This window comes from Pseudophryne corroboree, chromosome 7, assembly GCF_028390025.1.
Source record: "Pseudophryne corroboree isolate aPseCor3 chromosome 7, aPseCor3.hap2, whole genome shotgun sequence".
Lineage (NCBI taxonomy): Eukaryota > Metazoa > Chordata > Amphibia > Anura > Myobatrachidae > Pseudophryne > Pseudophryne corroboree.
Genome location: NC_086450.1, coordinates 432,073,124 through 432,091,432, shown reverse-complemented (window position 1 = coordinate 432,091,432; position 18,309 = coordinate 432,073,124). Strand labels below are relative to the sequence as shown.

The window sequence follows — 18,309 nt, the reverse complement described above, 5'->3', positions numbered from 1 at the left end:
CCCACAGAACACTCTTCCTGCGTGAAGAAACCTTTGCAGCATCATGGCTAAACAGCTGTCGATGATGCCTCATCAGCTCCCGCACCAATGCCATATTCTCTGTGTAGCTGAATTTGACATTGCGGCCCGTCTTTGTAGTGGTGCGTGGCTGCGGAGCCACAGCACCATCACTGTCATTATCAGTCAAGGCCACAGCAGCAACCTCCCCCTCCTCCTCACTAACCTCCTCCACCTCACTCACCTCCTCCCTCTCACTCACCTCCTCCACCTCACTCACCTCCTCCCTCTCACTCACCTCCTCCACCACACTCACCTCTGACTGGGACATATTCAGGACAAACAACAAATAACACTGAGAGAAAAAAACAGTAAACACACTCCTCCACTACCACTACACACCACACACCAAACACACACACACACACACACACACACACACACACACACTCACTCACAAACAATGACAATAAACGTTAAAAAAAAACAAAGACAAAAAACTAGACAGACTTTTAAATAACTACACAACAAGTATGACAAGACTACTTACACACACAGTACAGCACTCAACAATCGCAAAGAACCTCCTCAAAACCGCCAAAAACTCCTATCAACTCACCAACTCCAAACACACCTTCCTCTCACCTCTCCACTAGCTAAACCCACGAGGTGCGGACGGTTTGGGGCGGTTTTATAGTAATGAGCACAGACACTCCTCCATCACGAATCAAACCAATCACGGACGAGTGACAAAAACGAAACTTAGAAAAAAAACGTGGCCGGGAACGGAAAAACACTGCCGTAACCGAAAAATGACGCAGTCGGGAAAAAAACAGAGAACACGGCCGCAAATCCACAAAATCAGCCGCATTCTACCTTGGAAAAACACGAATGACATCGAAAAATGGAAATAATCAAAACACGACAGCATAGTAAATGAGGCGTAATAAATTCAAAAAGTTGCAAATTCACACATTCGATGTAATTCGTGTTTAAACTTTAATCTCATTCTGAAAAATACGAATTTTAGTAAATATACCCCATGGACTGTATCAACCTTCTGTTTTGCAGCAAATCAGGAGTGAAAAGGCCATAAAAGAATACAAGAACGATCGATCGTTTTATTTAGTAAAATTAACATGTGTGAGGCTGTTCTGCAGGGGGCAAAAAGTCCATAAAATGCAGGAATGATTGATTGATTGATTGATTGATTGATTGATTGATTGATTAAATTAGTAATGTGTTGGAGAAATAACTGATAAAAAAATGTTGTCATTGCAAAATAGATCAGCAGCTCAGGAGGAGGCATAAGGCCCCCCCAAAAAATACAAGAATCATTAATTGATTGATTAATTAATTAATTACATTAATAATGTGTTGAAGAAATAACCAATAAAAATGTTGGTCTATGCAAAATATACCATAACTATACTGTTATACAGCAGCTTAGGAGGAGACAAAAGGTCATAAAAAATACAAGAATACGAGCGACTGGTTTGGAATCCTCGGATCCCGGAAGTTTGGGTGGGCTCGGATAGCTAAGATCCGAGTCAGGTCATCTCTACTTACATTAATATATTGTGGAGTATTAGCATTCCTAACAAATAAGCACTCCCTTACTAAAGAACTAGGTCAGTTCATTTGGGTCCTATTATAAATGTCTCAACTAAGAGCCTAATTAATTGGAATGACAAAGTTTAGCGACTAAGGGGGTAATTCCAAGTTGATCGCAGCAGGAAATTTTTTAGCAGTTGGGCAAAACCATGGCCCTCATTCCGAGTTGTTCGCTCGTTCTTTTTCATCGCATCGCAGTGAAAATCCGCTTAGTACGCATGCGCAAAGTTCGCACTGCGACTGCGCCAAGTAACTTTACTATGAAGAAAGTATTTTTACTCACGGCTTTTTCTTCGCTCCGGCGATCGTAATGTGATTGACAGGAAATGGGTGTTACTGGGCGGAAACACGGCGTTTCAGGGGCGTGTGGCTGAAAACGCTACCGTTTCCGGAAAAAACGCAGGAGTGGCCGGGGAAACGGTGGGAGTGCCTGGGCGAACGCTGGGTGTGTTTGTGACGTCAACCAGGAACGACAAGCACTGAACTGATCGCACAGGCAGAGTAAGTCTGGAGCTACTCTGAAACTGCTAAGTAGTTAGTAATCGCAATATTGCGAATACATCGGTCGCAATTTTAAGAAGCTAAGATTCACTCCCAGTAGGCGGCGGCTTAGCGTGAGCAACTCTGCTAAAATCGCCTTGCGACCGACCAACTCGGAATGAGGGCCCATGTGCACTGCAGGGGGGAGCAGATATAACATGTGCAGAGAGAGAGAGATTTGGGTGTGGTGAGTTCAATCTGCAAACTAAATTGCAGTGTAAAAATAAAGCAGCCAGTATTTACCCTGCACAGAAACAGAATAACCCACCCAAATCTAACTCTCTCTGCAAATGTTATATCTGCCCCCCCCCCCCCCCCCCTCCAGTCTCCGGTGCAGAGCCCTCTGGCTCATCTGCGCACAGCATCTAATCAGTGATCACCGGCTGCTTTGCAGAGCAGAGCAGCGGTGATCACAGGCTCTCCCAAATGCCCTTCCCTGGGCTGACCATATTGGGGGTCATTCCGAGTTGTTCGCTCGTTATTTTTTTTTCGCAACATGCGCAATGTCTGCAGTGCGACTGCGCCATGTAAATTTGCTATGAAGATTGGTATTTTACTCACGGCATTACGAGGTTTTTTCTTCGTTCTGGTGATCGTAATGTGATTGACAGGAAGTGGGTGTTTCTGGGCGGAAACTGGCCGTGTTATGGGTGTGTGCGAAAAAACGCTACCGTTTCTGGAAAAAAACGCGGGAGTGGCTGGAGAAACGGAGGAGTGTCTGGGCGAACGCTGGGTGTGTTTGTGACGTCAAACCAGGAACGAAACTGACTGAACTGATCGCAGATGCCGAGTAAGTCTCAAGCTACTCAGAAACTGCTAAGAAGTGTCTATTCGCAATTCTGCTAATCTTTCGTTCGCAATTTTGATAAGCTAAGATTCACTCCCAGTAGGCGGCGGCTTAGCGTGTGCAAAGCTGCTAAAAGCAGCTAGCGAGCGAACAACTCGGAATGACCCCCCTTATCCCTTTAACCTGGAACATTCATGTGTAATTCATGATACTGTGGCCCGCAGGCGGGACAATGGGGGTAATTCCAACCCGATCGCACGCTGCACTTCTTCGCAGCCGTGCAATCGGGTCGGAACTGCGCATGCGCCGGCGCATGGCAGTCATCGTTGCCTAGCGATCGCCCCTGAGCAGAGGCGGTCGCTAGGCGGGAGGGGGCTGAGCGGCGGCGTTTAGCCGCCATTTAGGGGGACCGGTCCGGCCAACGCAGGCGTGGCCGGACCGTTCGAAGGGCGGGCCGAGGCGGGTGTCACGCAGCCGCTGCGACAAGTGGGAGCGACGAGTAACTCCTCAAATACAAAGACATAGCCTCTGTGTGATGCTTTTGTATTTGTGCGGGGGGGGGGGGGGGGCACTGACATGCGGGGCGGACTAGCCCTGTGCTGGGCATCCCCCCGCATGTCTGGGTTAAGGATCGTAGCTGTGCTAAACTTAGCACAGCTACGATCAACTCGGCATGACCCCCAATGTCCGAATAGCAGGACTATCCTGATGAAATCAGGACAGTTGGGAGGTATATGATACTTTGGGGGGCATGTACTGAGCAGTGATGAGAGCGGAGAAGTGGGCTAGTGGAGAAGTTGCCCATGGCAACCAATCAGCATTAAACTAACATTTATAATTTGCATACTGTAAAATTATACAGAGCAGCTGATTGATGGGCAACTTCTCCACTGGTTCACTACTTTTCAGTTTTCACACTTTTCACTGCTTAGTACATCTCCCTGTTTATCCAGATGCTAAACAATCTCAAGCGGTCTCTTAGCATATCTGTACAAGGAGATGATATGAGAGTTTCAGGCCAAGTTCATATTACTTTTAATGTATTTTAATGTATAAATTCTTGTTAGGTAGTGGTGATCCTTCTCAAATTATTAATGCAGGCTGAAAAATTTATGTGTTGACCACTATAAGGGTCCAATTTATTGGACTCTCTCGGCTGATTGAATATTAATAAATACAAAACTTGGTCATTCATTTCCTGGTGGAAATCATTAGCAATAAAACCCTCTCTTAGCTTTTGGTTATAAGTAGAATATCATAAAGTATTAATACAGATTTCTTTTATAGAGATTGTGCTAGTACTTAGTAGTCTCTCTTTGTTCCTTTATTACAAGTATAAACGTAAAGAGAGTTTAAAAGGTATTCATTCCTAAACAGGGGAAGGTGGTTGTGGTTGGTGGTGGGGTGATACTCTGTCATAGGGAGGCACGCCATATCCCGGCTGTCGGGATCCCGACGCTCAGCATACCGGCTCCGAGATCCCGACAGCCGTATACCGACAACTATTCTCCCTCTTGGGGTGTCCACGACACCTCTGGAGGGAGAATAAATTGTGTGGCATAGTGCTCCACCGTGCCCGCAGCGAGCCTGCAAGGGGCTCTTTTGCGCTCGCTCCGATGCCGGTATTCCAGCGGTCGGGATTCCCGTGCCGGTGCATTGGACTGTGAAAGCCCATTAAAAAAAGCAGCAGTAGCAGCACCTAATAGCAGTGCCGCTTTGACAGGCACGTGCCCTGTCAATGTGATTGGGCAGTGGGCAGGGCCTCGGAAACGGTCTCTGACAGTCCAGAGACCACTGTGTTTCTCTGTACCCACTTCAGTAGCATTTCCCTACCCCCTTCCCCCATGTGTCTCCCGCTGTTCCCGCAGCCAGTGGGGTCAGGTCACTGCACCCACCCCCACTCAAACTTGCCACCGATCAATGTCTCCCCTCCCCCCCCCCCCCCCCCCCGCCCACAGGCGCCCAGTCAGGATACTAAACAGAAAGGCGATCTCCAAGCACTGCTATATAGAGTTCAGATCCATATGCCTCACAACTTGTAACCTGTCAGGTCTGTAGTTTTCTCTGTCTCCGGAGGGGGCACTAGTGGGTCAGTGTAGGTGTGATAGATGAAAACGAGGAGGCTGAAGAAAAGTCCTGCGCATGTGCACTTGGTATTTATTATCACACAGGGGTAACCCAGCAACTGAACAAACTGGTAAACAGATGAATGGAAACAATTGATGATGGACTTGGAAGTCGGTAACAACAGAGATGAAGTATGAATGGTAACTGGTATAACTGATGACAAGAATAATGAATGATAACTTAATCCGATGAAATGAATATTCAAAAAGTCACTGATAACAAATGAGTAATAAAGATGAACTTGGAGCTTGAAATAAACGGTAGTGGAAATAATGAAACCAGATGAAGCAAACAAAACTCCAGTATATGATTAATAGTAATAAATGCACACAGTCTCTGTAGAAGCACACGTTCTTAAAGCCAAGCAAGGCCCAAGCAGGAGACGGCTCTAACACAGCAAGTTGTTAAGTGCTGAATGCAATGCACAGTATTGAATGCTGGTAATTAGGTGCACAGGCTGAGTAATGAAAAAACACCTGGAGAAAGTCTCTTACTGCAAGTTGTTGTGGCAGAGTGTGGCTGGAGTTCGTAGCAGACTGGAAAACTGAAGACTGACGATGATGTAACGGAATGACAACAAGGAAACCACTGGAAACAGGAACACAGGAACCAGGAGAACTTGCACAGTGAATGTGACTCGTTGTCCGAGGCAATGAGACTGAGCCACGGACTGGAACTTATACCCCTTGCTCTGCGGTGTTTGGTTGCTGGGCTCTGTGTGCAAACACCTTGCAGGATTGGATGGCCAGATCAGCTGAGTGCAGGTGTCATGGCGGTGACCATGCTGGACAGACGCCGCCACACAGCAGGGCACACACTGGATGCGGTTCAGGGGTACTTAGCGACACAGAACATGACGCTCGCGGACAGTGCATTCATGCAATCGCGACTGGGGCCGTGACCTCCGGAGGCCTGCACACCAGCACACTGGTAAGTGAGATGCTGCTGAACGCCGATTTCTGACAGTACCCCCTCCTTTATGGGTGGGCACTGAACACCCCCGAAGCTTGAAAGGGAAGAGTAGGTGGAAAGCTTGAACTAACCGTGGAGCATGAACATAAGTGGCGTTAATCCAACTCCTCTCCTCAGGACCATATCCGGACCAGTCAATCAGGTATTGTAGACGACCATAGCGATACCGAGAGTCCAGGATCTTCTCCACTTCGTATTCCACACCCCGATGAGTCTGAACCTTTGGAGCCTCTGGTAGAACTTTCTGGAAACGGTTAAGAATCAATGGTCTAAGGCAGTGGTTCCCAAACTTTTTTTAATCATGGTGCCCTAGAGTACCAGAATTTTTTCACGGCACCCTAGGCCAAAAGTTTCTTTGAGAATTTTAGAAACAGTAAGTAAATTATGTTTATGTGTCATCCTTAGTTTCTTTAGTGCGTTGCGGGACAATATTTGCTTCTGTTTGTCTTCATATTTTATGATTGGCAGCCACCAGCACTGGTTTTCTCTATTACTTTGACCAAAAATAGTTTGAATTGGTCCTGGACCACCAATCCAAGGCACCCCTGCTAGTGTCCTGAGGCACCCCAGGGTGCCTGGGCACACAGTTTGGGAACCACTGGTCTAAGGAGAGAAATATGAAATGAGTTGGGAACTTTCAAATAGGAAGGTAATTTCAATTTATAAATCACTGGATTGATGGCACGCTCTACTGGAAATGGACCAATGAATCGTGGAGCAAACTTCATTGAAGGGACTCTAAGACGGAGGTTTCGGGTAGACAGCCAGACTTTATCACCTGGCTTTAAACTAGGAACTGCTCATCTTTTTCGGTCAACAAAGACTTTATACTGATGAGATACTTTCTTGAGAGATAAGTGAATCTTTTTCCAAATCTGAGAAAACTGTTGAAAAACTGAAGAAGCTGCGGGCACATCTATGATGGGTAAATCTTGAAAATCCGGAACTCTGGGATGTTGACCATAAACTGCAAAGAAAGGAGTGGTGTCTGTGGACGTATAGTAAGGAAAATTATGAGCAAACTCCACCCAAGGCAACAAATCTACCCAGTCATCCTGTGAGGAAGAAATATAGAGTCTTAGGAAGGTCTCAAGCTCTTGGTTTACCCTCTCTGTCTGACCATTTGTTTGAGGATGATAGGCCATGGAAAATGTAAGTTTGACTTGCAGCGCAGAACACAGGGCTCTCCAGAATTTTGCCACAAACTGTACTCCCCGATCAGATATTATTTCAGTTGGAAGTCCATGTAATCTGAAGATTTCACAGAGAAATAACTGTGCTAGTTTTGGAGCAGAATTTTGCCACAAACTGTACTCCCTGATCAGATATTATTTCAGTTGGAAGTAGAGATGAGCGGGTTCGGTTTCTCTGAAACCGAACCCGCACGAACTTCATGTTTTTTTTACGGGTCCGAGCAGACTCGGATCCTCCCGCCTTGCTCGGTTAACCCGAGCGCGCCCGAACGTCATCATGACGCTGTCGGATTCTCGCGAGACTCGGATTCTATATAAGGAGCCGCGCGTCGCCGCCATTTTCACACGTGCATTGAGATTGATAGGGAGAGGACGTGGCTGGCGTCCTCTCCATTAGAAATTAGATTAGAAGAGAGAGAGAGATTGTGCAGAGTCAGACAGAGAGTTTACCACAGTGACCAGTGCAGTTGTTGTTAGTTAACTTTTATTTATTTTAATATAATATATCCGTTCTCTGCTATATCCGTTCTCTGCCTGAAAAAAAACGATACACAGCAGCAGCCAGTCACACAGTGTGACTCAGTCTGTGTGCACTCAGCTCAGCCCAGTGTGCTGCACATCAATGTATAAAAGGCAAAGCTTATAATAATTGTGGGGGAGACTGGGGAGCACTGCAGGTTGTTATAGCAGGAGCCCCCAGGAGTACATAATATTATATTAATTTAAAATTAAACAGTGCACACTTTTGCTGCAGGAGTGCCACTGCCAGTGTGACTAGTGGTGACCAGTGCCTGACCACCAGTATAGTAGTATATTGTTGTATGTATTGTATACTATCTCTTTATCAACCAGTCTATATTAGCAGCAGACACAGTACAGTGCGGTAGTTCACGGCTGTGGCTACCTCTGTGTCGGCAGTCGGAACTCGGCAGGCAGTCCGTCCATCCATAATTGTATTACAATATATACCACCTAACCGTGGTATTTTTTTTTCTTTCTTTATACCGTCGTCATAGTGTCATACTAGTTGTTACGAGTATACTACTATCTCTTTATCAACCAGTGTACAGTGCGGTAGTTCACGGCTGTGGCTACCTCTGTGTCGGCAGTCGGCAGGCAGTCCGTCCATCCATAATTGTATTATTATTATAATATATACCACCTAACCGTGGTTTTTTTTTCATTCTTTATACCGTCATAGTGTCATACTAGTTGTTACGAGTATACTACTATCTCTTTATCAACCAGTGTACAGTGCGGTAGTTCACGGCTGTGGCTACCTCTGTGTCGGCAGTCGGCAGGCAGTCCGTCCATCCATAATTGTATTATTATTATAATATATACCACCTAACCGTGGTTTTTTTTTCATTCTTTATACCGTCGTCATAGTGTCATACTAGTTGTTACGAGTATACTACTATCTCTTTATCAACCAGTGTACAGTGCGGTAGTTCACGGCTGTGGCTACCTCTGTGTCGGCAGTCGGCAGGCAGTCCGTCCATCCATAATTGTATTATTATTATAATATATACCACCTAACCGTGGTTTTTTTTTCATTCTTTATACCGTCGTCATAGTGTCATACTAGTTGTTACGAGTATACTACTATCTCTTTATCAACCAGTGTACAGTGCGGTAGTTCACGGCTGTGGCTACCTCTGTGTCGGCAGTCGGCAGGCAGTCCGTCCATCCATAATTGTATTATTATTATAATATATACCACCTAACTGTGGTATTTTTTTTTCTTTCTTTATACCGTCGTCATAGTGTCATACTAGTTGTTACGAGTATACTACTATCTCTTTATCAACCAGTGTACAGTGCGGTAGTTCACGGCTGTGGCTACCTCTGTGTCGGCAGTCGGCAGGCAGTCCGTCCATCCATAATTGTATTATTATTATAATATATACCACCTAACCGTGGTTTTTTTTTCATTCTTTATACCGTCGTCATAGTGTCATACTAGTTGTTACGAGTATACTACTATCTCTTTATCAACCAGTGTACAGTGCGGTAGTTCACGGCTGTGGCTACCTCTGTGTCGGCAGTCGGCAGGCAGTCCGTCCATCCATAATTGTATTATTATTATAATATATACCACCTAACTGTGGTATTTTTTTTTCTTTCTTTATACCGTCGTCATAGTGTCATACTAGTTGTTACGAGTATACTACTATCTCTTTATCAACCAGTGTACAGTGCGGTAGTTCACGGCTGTGGCTACCTCTGTGTCGGCAGTCGGCAGGCAGTCCGTCCATCCATAATTGTATTATTATTATAATATATACCACCTAACCGTGGTTTTTTTTTCATTCTTTATACCGTCGTCATAGTGTCATACTAGTTGTTACGAGTATACTACTATCTCTTTATCAACCAGTGTACAGTGCGGTAGTTCACGGCTGTGGCTACCTCTGTGTCGGCACTCGGCAGGCAGTCCGTCCATCCATAATTGTATTATTATTATAATATATACCACCTAACCGTGGTTTTTTTTTCATTCTTTATACCGTCGTCATAGTGTCATACTAGTTGTTACGAGTATACTACTATCTCTTTATCAACCAGTGTACAGTGCGGTAGTTCACGGCTGTGGCTACCTCTGTGTCGGCAGTCGGCAGGCAGTCCGTCCATCCATAATTGTATTATTATTATAATATATACCACCTAACTGTGGTATTTTTTTTTCTTTCTTTATACCGTCGTCATAGTGTCATACTAGTTGTTACGAGTATACTACTATCTCTTTATCAACCAGTGTACAGTGCGGTAGTTCACGGCTGTGGCTACCTCTGTGTCGGCAGTCGGCAGGCAGTCCGTCCATCCATAATTGTATTATTATTATAATATATACCACCTAACCGTGGTTTTTTTATACCACCTAACCGTGGCAGTCCGTCCATAATTGTATACTAGTATCCAATCCATCCATCTCCATTGTTTACCTGAGGTGCCTTTTAGTTCTGCCTATAAAATATGGAGAACAAAAAAGTTGAGGTTCCAAAATTAGGGAAAGATCAAGATCCACTTCCACCTCGTGCTGAAGCTGCTGCCACTAGTCATGGCCGAGACGATGAAATGCCAGCAACGTCGTCTGCCAAGGCCGATGCCCAATGTCATAGTACAGAGCATGTCAAATCCAAAACACCAAATATCAGAAAAAAAAGGACTCCAAAACCTAAAATAAAATTGTCGGAGGAGAAGCGTAAACTTGCCAATATGCCATTTACCACACGGAGTGGCAAGGAACGGCTGAGGCCCTGGCCTATGTTCATGGCTAGTGGTTCAGCTTCACATGAGGATGGAAGCACTCAGCCTCTCGCTAGAAAACTGAAAAGACTCAAGCTGGCAAAAGCACCGCAAAGAACTGTGCGTTCTTTGAAATCCCAAATCCACAAGGAGAGTCCAATTGTGTCGTTTGCGATGCCTGACCTTCCCAACACTGGACGTGAAGAGCATGCGCCTTCCACTATTTGCATGCCCCCTGCAAGTGCTGGAAGGAGCACCCGCAGTCCAGTTCCTGATAGTCAGATTGAAGATGTCAGTGTTGAAGTACACCAGGATGAGGAGGATATGGGTGTTGCTGGCGCTGGGGAGGAAATTGACCAGGAGGATTCTGATGGTGAGGTGGTTTGTTTAAGTCAGGCACCCGGGGAGACACCTGTTGTCCGTGGGAGGAATATGGCCGTTGACATGCCAGGTGAAAATACCAAAAAAATCAGCTCTTCGGTGTGGAGGTATTTCACCAGAAATGCGGACAACAGGTGTCAAGCCGTGTGTTCCCTTTGTCAAGCTGTAATAAGTAGGGGTAAGGACGTTAACCACCTCGGAACATCCTCCCTTATACGTCACCTGCAGCGCATTCATAATAAGTCAGTGACAAGTTCAAAAACTTTGGGTGACAGCGGAAGCAGTCCACTGACCAGTAAATCCCTTCCTCTTGTAACCAAGCTCACGCAAACCACCCCACCAACTCCCTCAGTGTCAATTTCCTCCTTCCCCAGGAATGCCAATAGTCCTGCAGGCCATGTCACTGGCAAGTCTGACGAGTCCTCTCCTGCCTGTGATTCCTCCGATGCATCCTTGCGTGTAACGCCTACTGCTGCTGGCGCTGCTGTTGTTGCCGCTGGGAGTCGATGGTCATCCCAGAGGGGAAGTCGTAAGCCCACTTGTACTACTTCCAGTAAGCAATTGACTGTTCAACAGTCCTTTGCGAGGAAGATGAAATATCACAGCAGTCATCCTACTGCAAAGCGGATAACTGAGTCCTTGACAACTATGTTGGTGTTAGACGTGCGTCCGGTATCCGCCGTTAGTTCACAGGGAACTAGACAATTTATTGAGGCAGTGTGCCCCCGTTACCAAATACCATCTAGGTTCCACTTCTCTAGGCAGGCGATACCGAGAATGTACACGGACGTCAGAAAAAGACTCACCAGTGTCCTAAAAAATGCAGTTGTACCCAATGTCCACTTAACCACGGACATGTGGACAAGTGGAGCAGGGCAGGGTCAGGACTATATGACTGTGACAGCCCACTGGGTAGATGTATGGACTCCCGCCGCAAGAACAGCAGCGGCGGCACCAGTAGCAGCATCTCGCAAACGCCAACTCTTTCCTAGGCAGGCTACGCTTTGTATCACCGCTTTCCAGAATACGCACACAGCTGAAAACCTCTTACGGCAACTGAGGAAGATCATCGCGGAATGGCTTACCCCAATTGGACTCTCCTGTGGATTTGTGGCATCGGACAACGCCAGCAATATTGTGTGTGCATTAAATATGGGCAAATTCCAGCACGTCCCATGTTTTGCACATACCTTGAATTTGGTGGTGCAGAATTTTTTAAAAAACGACAGGGGCGTGCAAGAGATGCTGTCGGTGGCCAGAAAAATTGCGGGACACTTTCGGCGTACAGGCACCACGTACAGAAGACTGGAGCACCACCAAAAACTACTGAACCTGCCCTGCCATCATCTGAAGCAAGAAGTGGTAACGAGGTGGAATTCAACCCTCTATATGCTTCAGAGGTTGGAGGAGCAGCAAAAGGCCATTCAAGCCTATACAATTGAGCACGATATAGGAGATGGAATGCACCTGTCTCAAGTGCAGTGGAGAATGATTTCAACGTTGTGCAAGGTTCTGATGCCCTTTGAACTTGCCACACGTGAAGTCAGTTCAGACACTGCCAGCCTGAGTCAGGTCATTCCCCTCATCAGGCTTTTGCAGAAGAAGCTGGAGGCATTGAAGAAGGAGCTAACACGGAGCGATTCCGCTAGGCATGTGGGACTTGTGGATGCAGCCCTTAATTCGCTTAACAAGGATTCACGGGTGGTCAATCTGTTGAAATCAGAGCACTACATTTTGGCCACCGTGCTCGATCCTAGATTTAAAGCCTACCTTGGATCTCTCTTTCCGGCAGACACAGGTCTGCTGGGGTTGAAAGACCTGCTGGTGACAAAATTGTCAAGTCAAGCGGAACGCGACCTGTCAACATCTCCTCCTTCACATTCTCCCGCAACTGGGGGTGCGAGGAAAAGGCTCAGAATTCCGAGCCCACCCGCTGGCGGTGATGCAGGGCAGTCTGGAGCGACTGCTGATGCTGACATCTGGTCCGGACTGAAGGACCTGACAACGATTACGGACATGTCGTCTACTGTCACTGCATATGATTCTCTCAACATTGATAGAATGGTGGAGGATTATATGAGTGACCGCATCCAAGTAGGCACGTCACACAGTCCGTACTTATACTGGCAGGAAAAAGAGGCAATTTGGAGGCCCTTGCACAAACTGGCTTTATTCTACCTAAGTTGCCCTCCCACAAGTGTGTACTCCGAAAGAGTGTTTAGTGCCGCCGCTCACCTTGTCAGCAATCGGCGTACGAGGTTACATCCAGAAAATGTGGAGAAGATGATGTTCATTAAAATGAATTATAATCAATTCCTCCGCGGAGACATTGACCAGCAGCAATTGCCTCCACAAAGTACACAGGGAGCTGAGATGGTGGATTCCAGTGGGGACGAATTGATAATCTGTGAGGAGGGGGATGTACACGGTGATATATCGGAGGGTGAAGATGAGGTGGACATCTTGCCTCTGTAGAGCCAGTTTGTGCAAGGAGAGATTAATTGCTTCTTTTTTGGGGGGGGTCCAAACCAACCCGTCATATCAGTCACAGTCGTGTGGCAGACCCTGTCACTGAAATGATGGGTTGGTTAAAGTGTGCATGTCCTGTTTTGTTTATACAACATAAGGGTGGGTGGGAGGGCCCAAGGATAATTCCATCTTGCACCTCTTTTTTCTTTTCTTTTTCTTTGCATCATGTGCTGATTGGGGAGGGTTTTTTGGAAGGGACATCCTGCGTGACACTGCAGTGCCACTCCTAGATGGGCCCGGTGTTTGTGTCGGCCACTAGGGTCGCTTATCTTTCTCACACAGTCAGCTACCTCATTGCGCCTCTTTTTTTCTTTGCGTCATGTGCTGTTTGGGGAGGGTTTTTTGGAAGGGACATCCTGCGTGACACTGCAGTGCCACTCCTAGATGGGCCCGGTGTTTGTGTCGGCCACTAGGGTCGCTTATCTTACTCACACAGCGACCTCGGTGCAAATTTTAGGACTAAAAATAATATTGTGAGGTGTGATGTGTTCAGAATAGGCTGAAAATGAGTGTAAATTATGTTTTTTGAGGTTAATAATACTTTGGGATCAAAATTACCCCCAAATTCTATGATTTAAGCTGTTTTTTAGGGTTTTTTGAAAAAAACACCCGAATCCAAAACACACCCGAATCCGACAAAAAAAATTCGGTGAGGTTTTGCCAAAACGCGGTCGAACCCAAAACACGGCCGCGGAACCGAACCCAAAACCAAAACACAAAACCCGAAAAATTTCAGGCGCTCATCTCTAGTTGGAAGTCCATGTAATCTGAAGATTTCACAGAGAAATAACTGTGCTAGTTTTGGAGCAGAAGGCAACCCCATGAGTGGAACAAAATGAGCCATTTTCAAAAATCTGTCGACCACTACCCAAATGGTATCATACCCTTTAGAAGGAGGAAGGTCCGAAATATAATCCATCGACAGATGAGACCAGGGACGACTTGGAATAGAGTGTGGCAACAATTGGCCCGCAGGAGCCTGACAAGGAACTTTGTGTTGAGCACACTTGGGACATGAAGCTATGAATTCTTGAATACCTGCTTTCATGTGAGGCCACCAGTAGGTTTGAGACAGAAACTTAAAAGTCTTTAGGACTCCAGGGTGACCAGTGAACTTGGACGTATGAGCCCAGGACAGGAGATTTGGATGAAGCTCAGGAGAAATGAACATCTTTCCTGGAGGTGGAACTAGGGATATATTAGTAGCGACAAACACAACAGGATTAAGTGCTGGTCGAGAAACTTGTTCTGAAGATTCCTCATTGGAGCTCATAGAGCGAGATAATGCATCTACTTTGACATTTTGAGAGCCAGGTCTAAACAGCAACTTTAAGTCAAAACGAGAGAAAAATAAAGCCCACCTTGCTTGTCGAGGATTTAGACACTGCGCTGCCTTTAAGTAAAGTAGGTCTTTGTGATCCGTGTAGATGGTAATGGGGAATCTTACACCCTCCAACAGATACCTCCATTCTTCGAGGGCCAATTTGATTGCTAGAAGTTTCTGATCACCGATGGAATAGTTCATCTCAGCGGGCAAGAATCTACGAGAGAAAAACCCACAAGGGTGAGTCTTACCATCAGCGCTGACTTGGGACAGGACTGCGCCCACGTCAACTGTCGAGGCGTCCACTTCTAGAACGAAGGCCTTGTTGATATCTGGCTGTTGTAACACAGGAGCTGAAACAAGAAGTGCTTCTTCAGACCACTGGGAAGGATTCACCCCTTTCCGAGTGAGGCAAGTAATTGGAGCTATCACTGTAGAGCAGGGGTGGGGAACCTCCGGCCCGCGGCCCGTATACGGCCCGCGAAGCCGTTTGGTCCGGCCCACCAGCTTGTGTCAGTGAGACACGCTGCCGCTCAGTCCGGCGGCAGTGTGTCTCAGCTGTCAGAACAGGGAGACAGGGAGGAGAGCGCGGCTGTCGAGTGGGAGCGCCGGCGTGTAGTACTGCAAACCAGCCGCCGGTCCGTGAGCCAATCATAGCTCGCGGACCGGCAGCCAATCAGGAGCCGTGGCTGCCGGTCCGCGAGCTCTGATTGGCTCTTGAACCTGGCGGCTGGTTTGAAGTACTACACGCCGCCGCTCCCACCCGACAGCCGCGCTCTCCTCCGTGTCCCACGGTAAGCAGCACGGAGGGGAGGGGGGAGGGCATCTGTATACCTGGCACTGTGGGGGCATCTGTATACCTGGCACTGTGCGGGCATCTGTATACCTGGCACAGGCGTGCGCAGAGACTGACTGGCGGGTGCCGCTCCGGACTTCCCCCCCTCCACGGCATTATAGTGTTCTCTCACCTCCCCTGTCCTGGATATAAACTGCTCACCTGGGCGGCCCAGGTGAGCGGACCAGGTGAGCAGTCTATATCCAGGACAGGGGAGGCGAGAGATCACTATAATGCCGTGGAGGGGGGGGGGGAGTCCGGAGCGGCACCCTCCAGTCAGTCTCTGCGCACGCCTGTGATACCTGGCACTGTGGGGGCATCTGTATACCTGGCACTGTGGGGGGCATTTGTATACCTGGCACTGTGGGGGGCATTTGTATACCTGGCACTGTGGGGGCATCTGTATACCTGGCACTGTGGGGACATCTGTATACCTGGCACTGTGAGGGGCATTTGTATACCTGGCACTGTAAGGGGCATTTGTATACCTGGCACTGTGGGGGGCATTTGTATACCTGGCACTGTGAGGGGCATTTGTATACCTGGCACTGTGAGGGGCATTTGTATACCTGGCACTGTGGGGGGCATTTGTATACCTGGCACTGTGGAGGCATCTGTATAACTGGCACTGTGAGGGGCATTTGTATACCTGGCACTGTGGGGGCATCTGTATACCTGGCACTGTGGGGACATCTGTATACCTGGCACTGTGGGGGCATCTGTATACCTGGCACTGTGGGGACATCTGTATACCTGGCACTGTGAGGGGCATTTGTATACCTGGCACTGTGGGGACATCTGTATACCTGGCACTGTGGGGACATCTGTATACCTGGCACTGTGAGGGGCATTTGTATACCTGGCACTGTGAGGGGCATTTGTATACCTGGCACTGTGAGGGGCATTTGTATACCTGGCACTGTGGGGGCAATTGTGGATCTGGCACCGCACTATTAGGGGCATATGTGTATCACGTCCCATTTTTACTGGCCACACCCATTTTTTTGGCGCGTGCGCGCCTCCGGCGCCTAAGGGGCAGACCTACTGGGGGCAGGGTAATTTTTTAAGCTGAGAATTTTTGTACGGCCCCCGAAGGATTTTATAAATATCCAAATGGCCCTCGGTAGAAAAAAGGTTCCCCACCCCTGCTGTAGAGAATCCTTTAATGAACTTTCTATAGTAATTGGCAAAGCCAATGAAATGTTGAACTGACTTAAGTGTTGTAGGAAGAGACCAGTTCTCTATAGCCTCTAATTTAGCTGGATCCATTTGAAGGTCAGTTCCAGAGATAATGTATCCTAGAAAAGGTATTGAAGAAGCTTCAAACGTGCACTTAGATAATTTGCCATAAAGATGATTCTGTCGAAGACGTCAAAGAACCTCTTTCACTTGTTGGCAAAGGGAAACTAAGTCACGAGAGAATATCAAGATGTCATCGAGGTAGACTACCACACACTCGTACAGAAGATCTCTAAACACTTCGTTGACAAAGTTCTGGAATACCGCCGGGGCATTGCTCAAACCAAAGGGAATCACTAGGTATTCGTAGTGCCCATCACGGGTATTGAAGGCGGTTTTCCACTTGTCGCCACTTCGGATCCTGATGAGATTGTTGGTCCCGCGGAGATCTAACTTAGTGAAGATGCGAGCACCTCTGTCAAACAGTTCAGTAATAAGTGGCAAAGGATAGCTGTTTTTAATAGTCATGACATTTAAACCCCGATAATCGATAGAGGGGCGTAATCCTCCATCTTTCTTCTTGACGAAGAAGAACCCCGCACCGGCTGGAGATGAAGACGAGTGGATGAACCCTTTCTGTTGATTCTTCTTTATAGACTCACTCATTGCTTGAGTCTCAGGAACAGAGAGAGGGTAGGTGCGCCCTCTGGGTGGCTTACTCCCCGGAACTAAATCAATGGGACAATCCCATTCTCGATGGGGAGGCAGGACATCAGCGGCCTTTTCACTGAAGACGTCAGCAAATTCTTGATAGGCCTCTGGAAGATCAGACTGGAGGTTTACACCTGAAGATCTCACCGGATGTACTTGAGCCAAACATGAATGGAAACAGGAAGAACTCCATGCTGTAAGCTGTAGTGTGGACCAGTCGAATTGTGGATTGTGCAATTGGAGCCAGGGCATGCCTAGTAAAATTTCATAGGTGGCTTTTGGAATGACCAAGAATTCAATGAGCTCAGAATGAAGAAAGCCCACTCCCAGGACCACTGGCTTGGTTTGCTGAATGATGGAACCCTCAGCAATAGGACTCCCGTCCACGGCAGTAAGGTAGACTGGATGAGACAGCTTTGAGACAGGGAGATGGATTCTGTCCACTGCAGCTTGTGTGATAAAGTTCCCAGCAGCACCGCAATCCACTAAGGCGGATAAAGACTGAAGACCATTCTGTGTTTCCAAGGTAACAGGGAGAGTGAGATCTTGGGAAGAAGGAGCTTTGATTAAAGTTCCTAACTTCACTCCTCCTTTACAAGTTAGGACCTGGAGTTTCCCGAAACGAGCAGGACAGGAACCAATCAGATGACCAGCAGCAGCACAATAGAGACACAGTCTTTCCCTTAACCTTCTTGACCGCTCCTCAGGCGTTAAGCGAGACCTATTCACCTGCATAGGTTCATCAGGAGTAATGGGTAAGAACTGTACTGGAGACATAACACGATGCTTGCGAAGTTCACCTCGAGAACGTTCACTGGCTCATTCACGTAAACGTAAATCCAGTTTAACACATAAATAAATTAGGGCTTCC

General features: G+C 47.2%; 1 protein-coding gene across 1 annotated transcript in view; it reads right to left on the bottom strand.

Moving 5' to 3' along the window:
• Positions 1–18,309, bottom strand: part of LOC134943829 (uncharacterized) — an 85,254-nt gene that overhangs the window by 3,310 nt on the left and 63,635 nt on the right. The window lies entirely within an intron of this gene.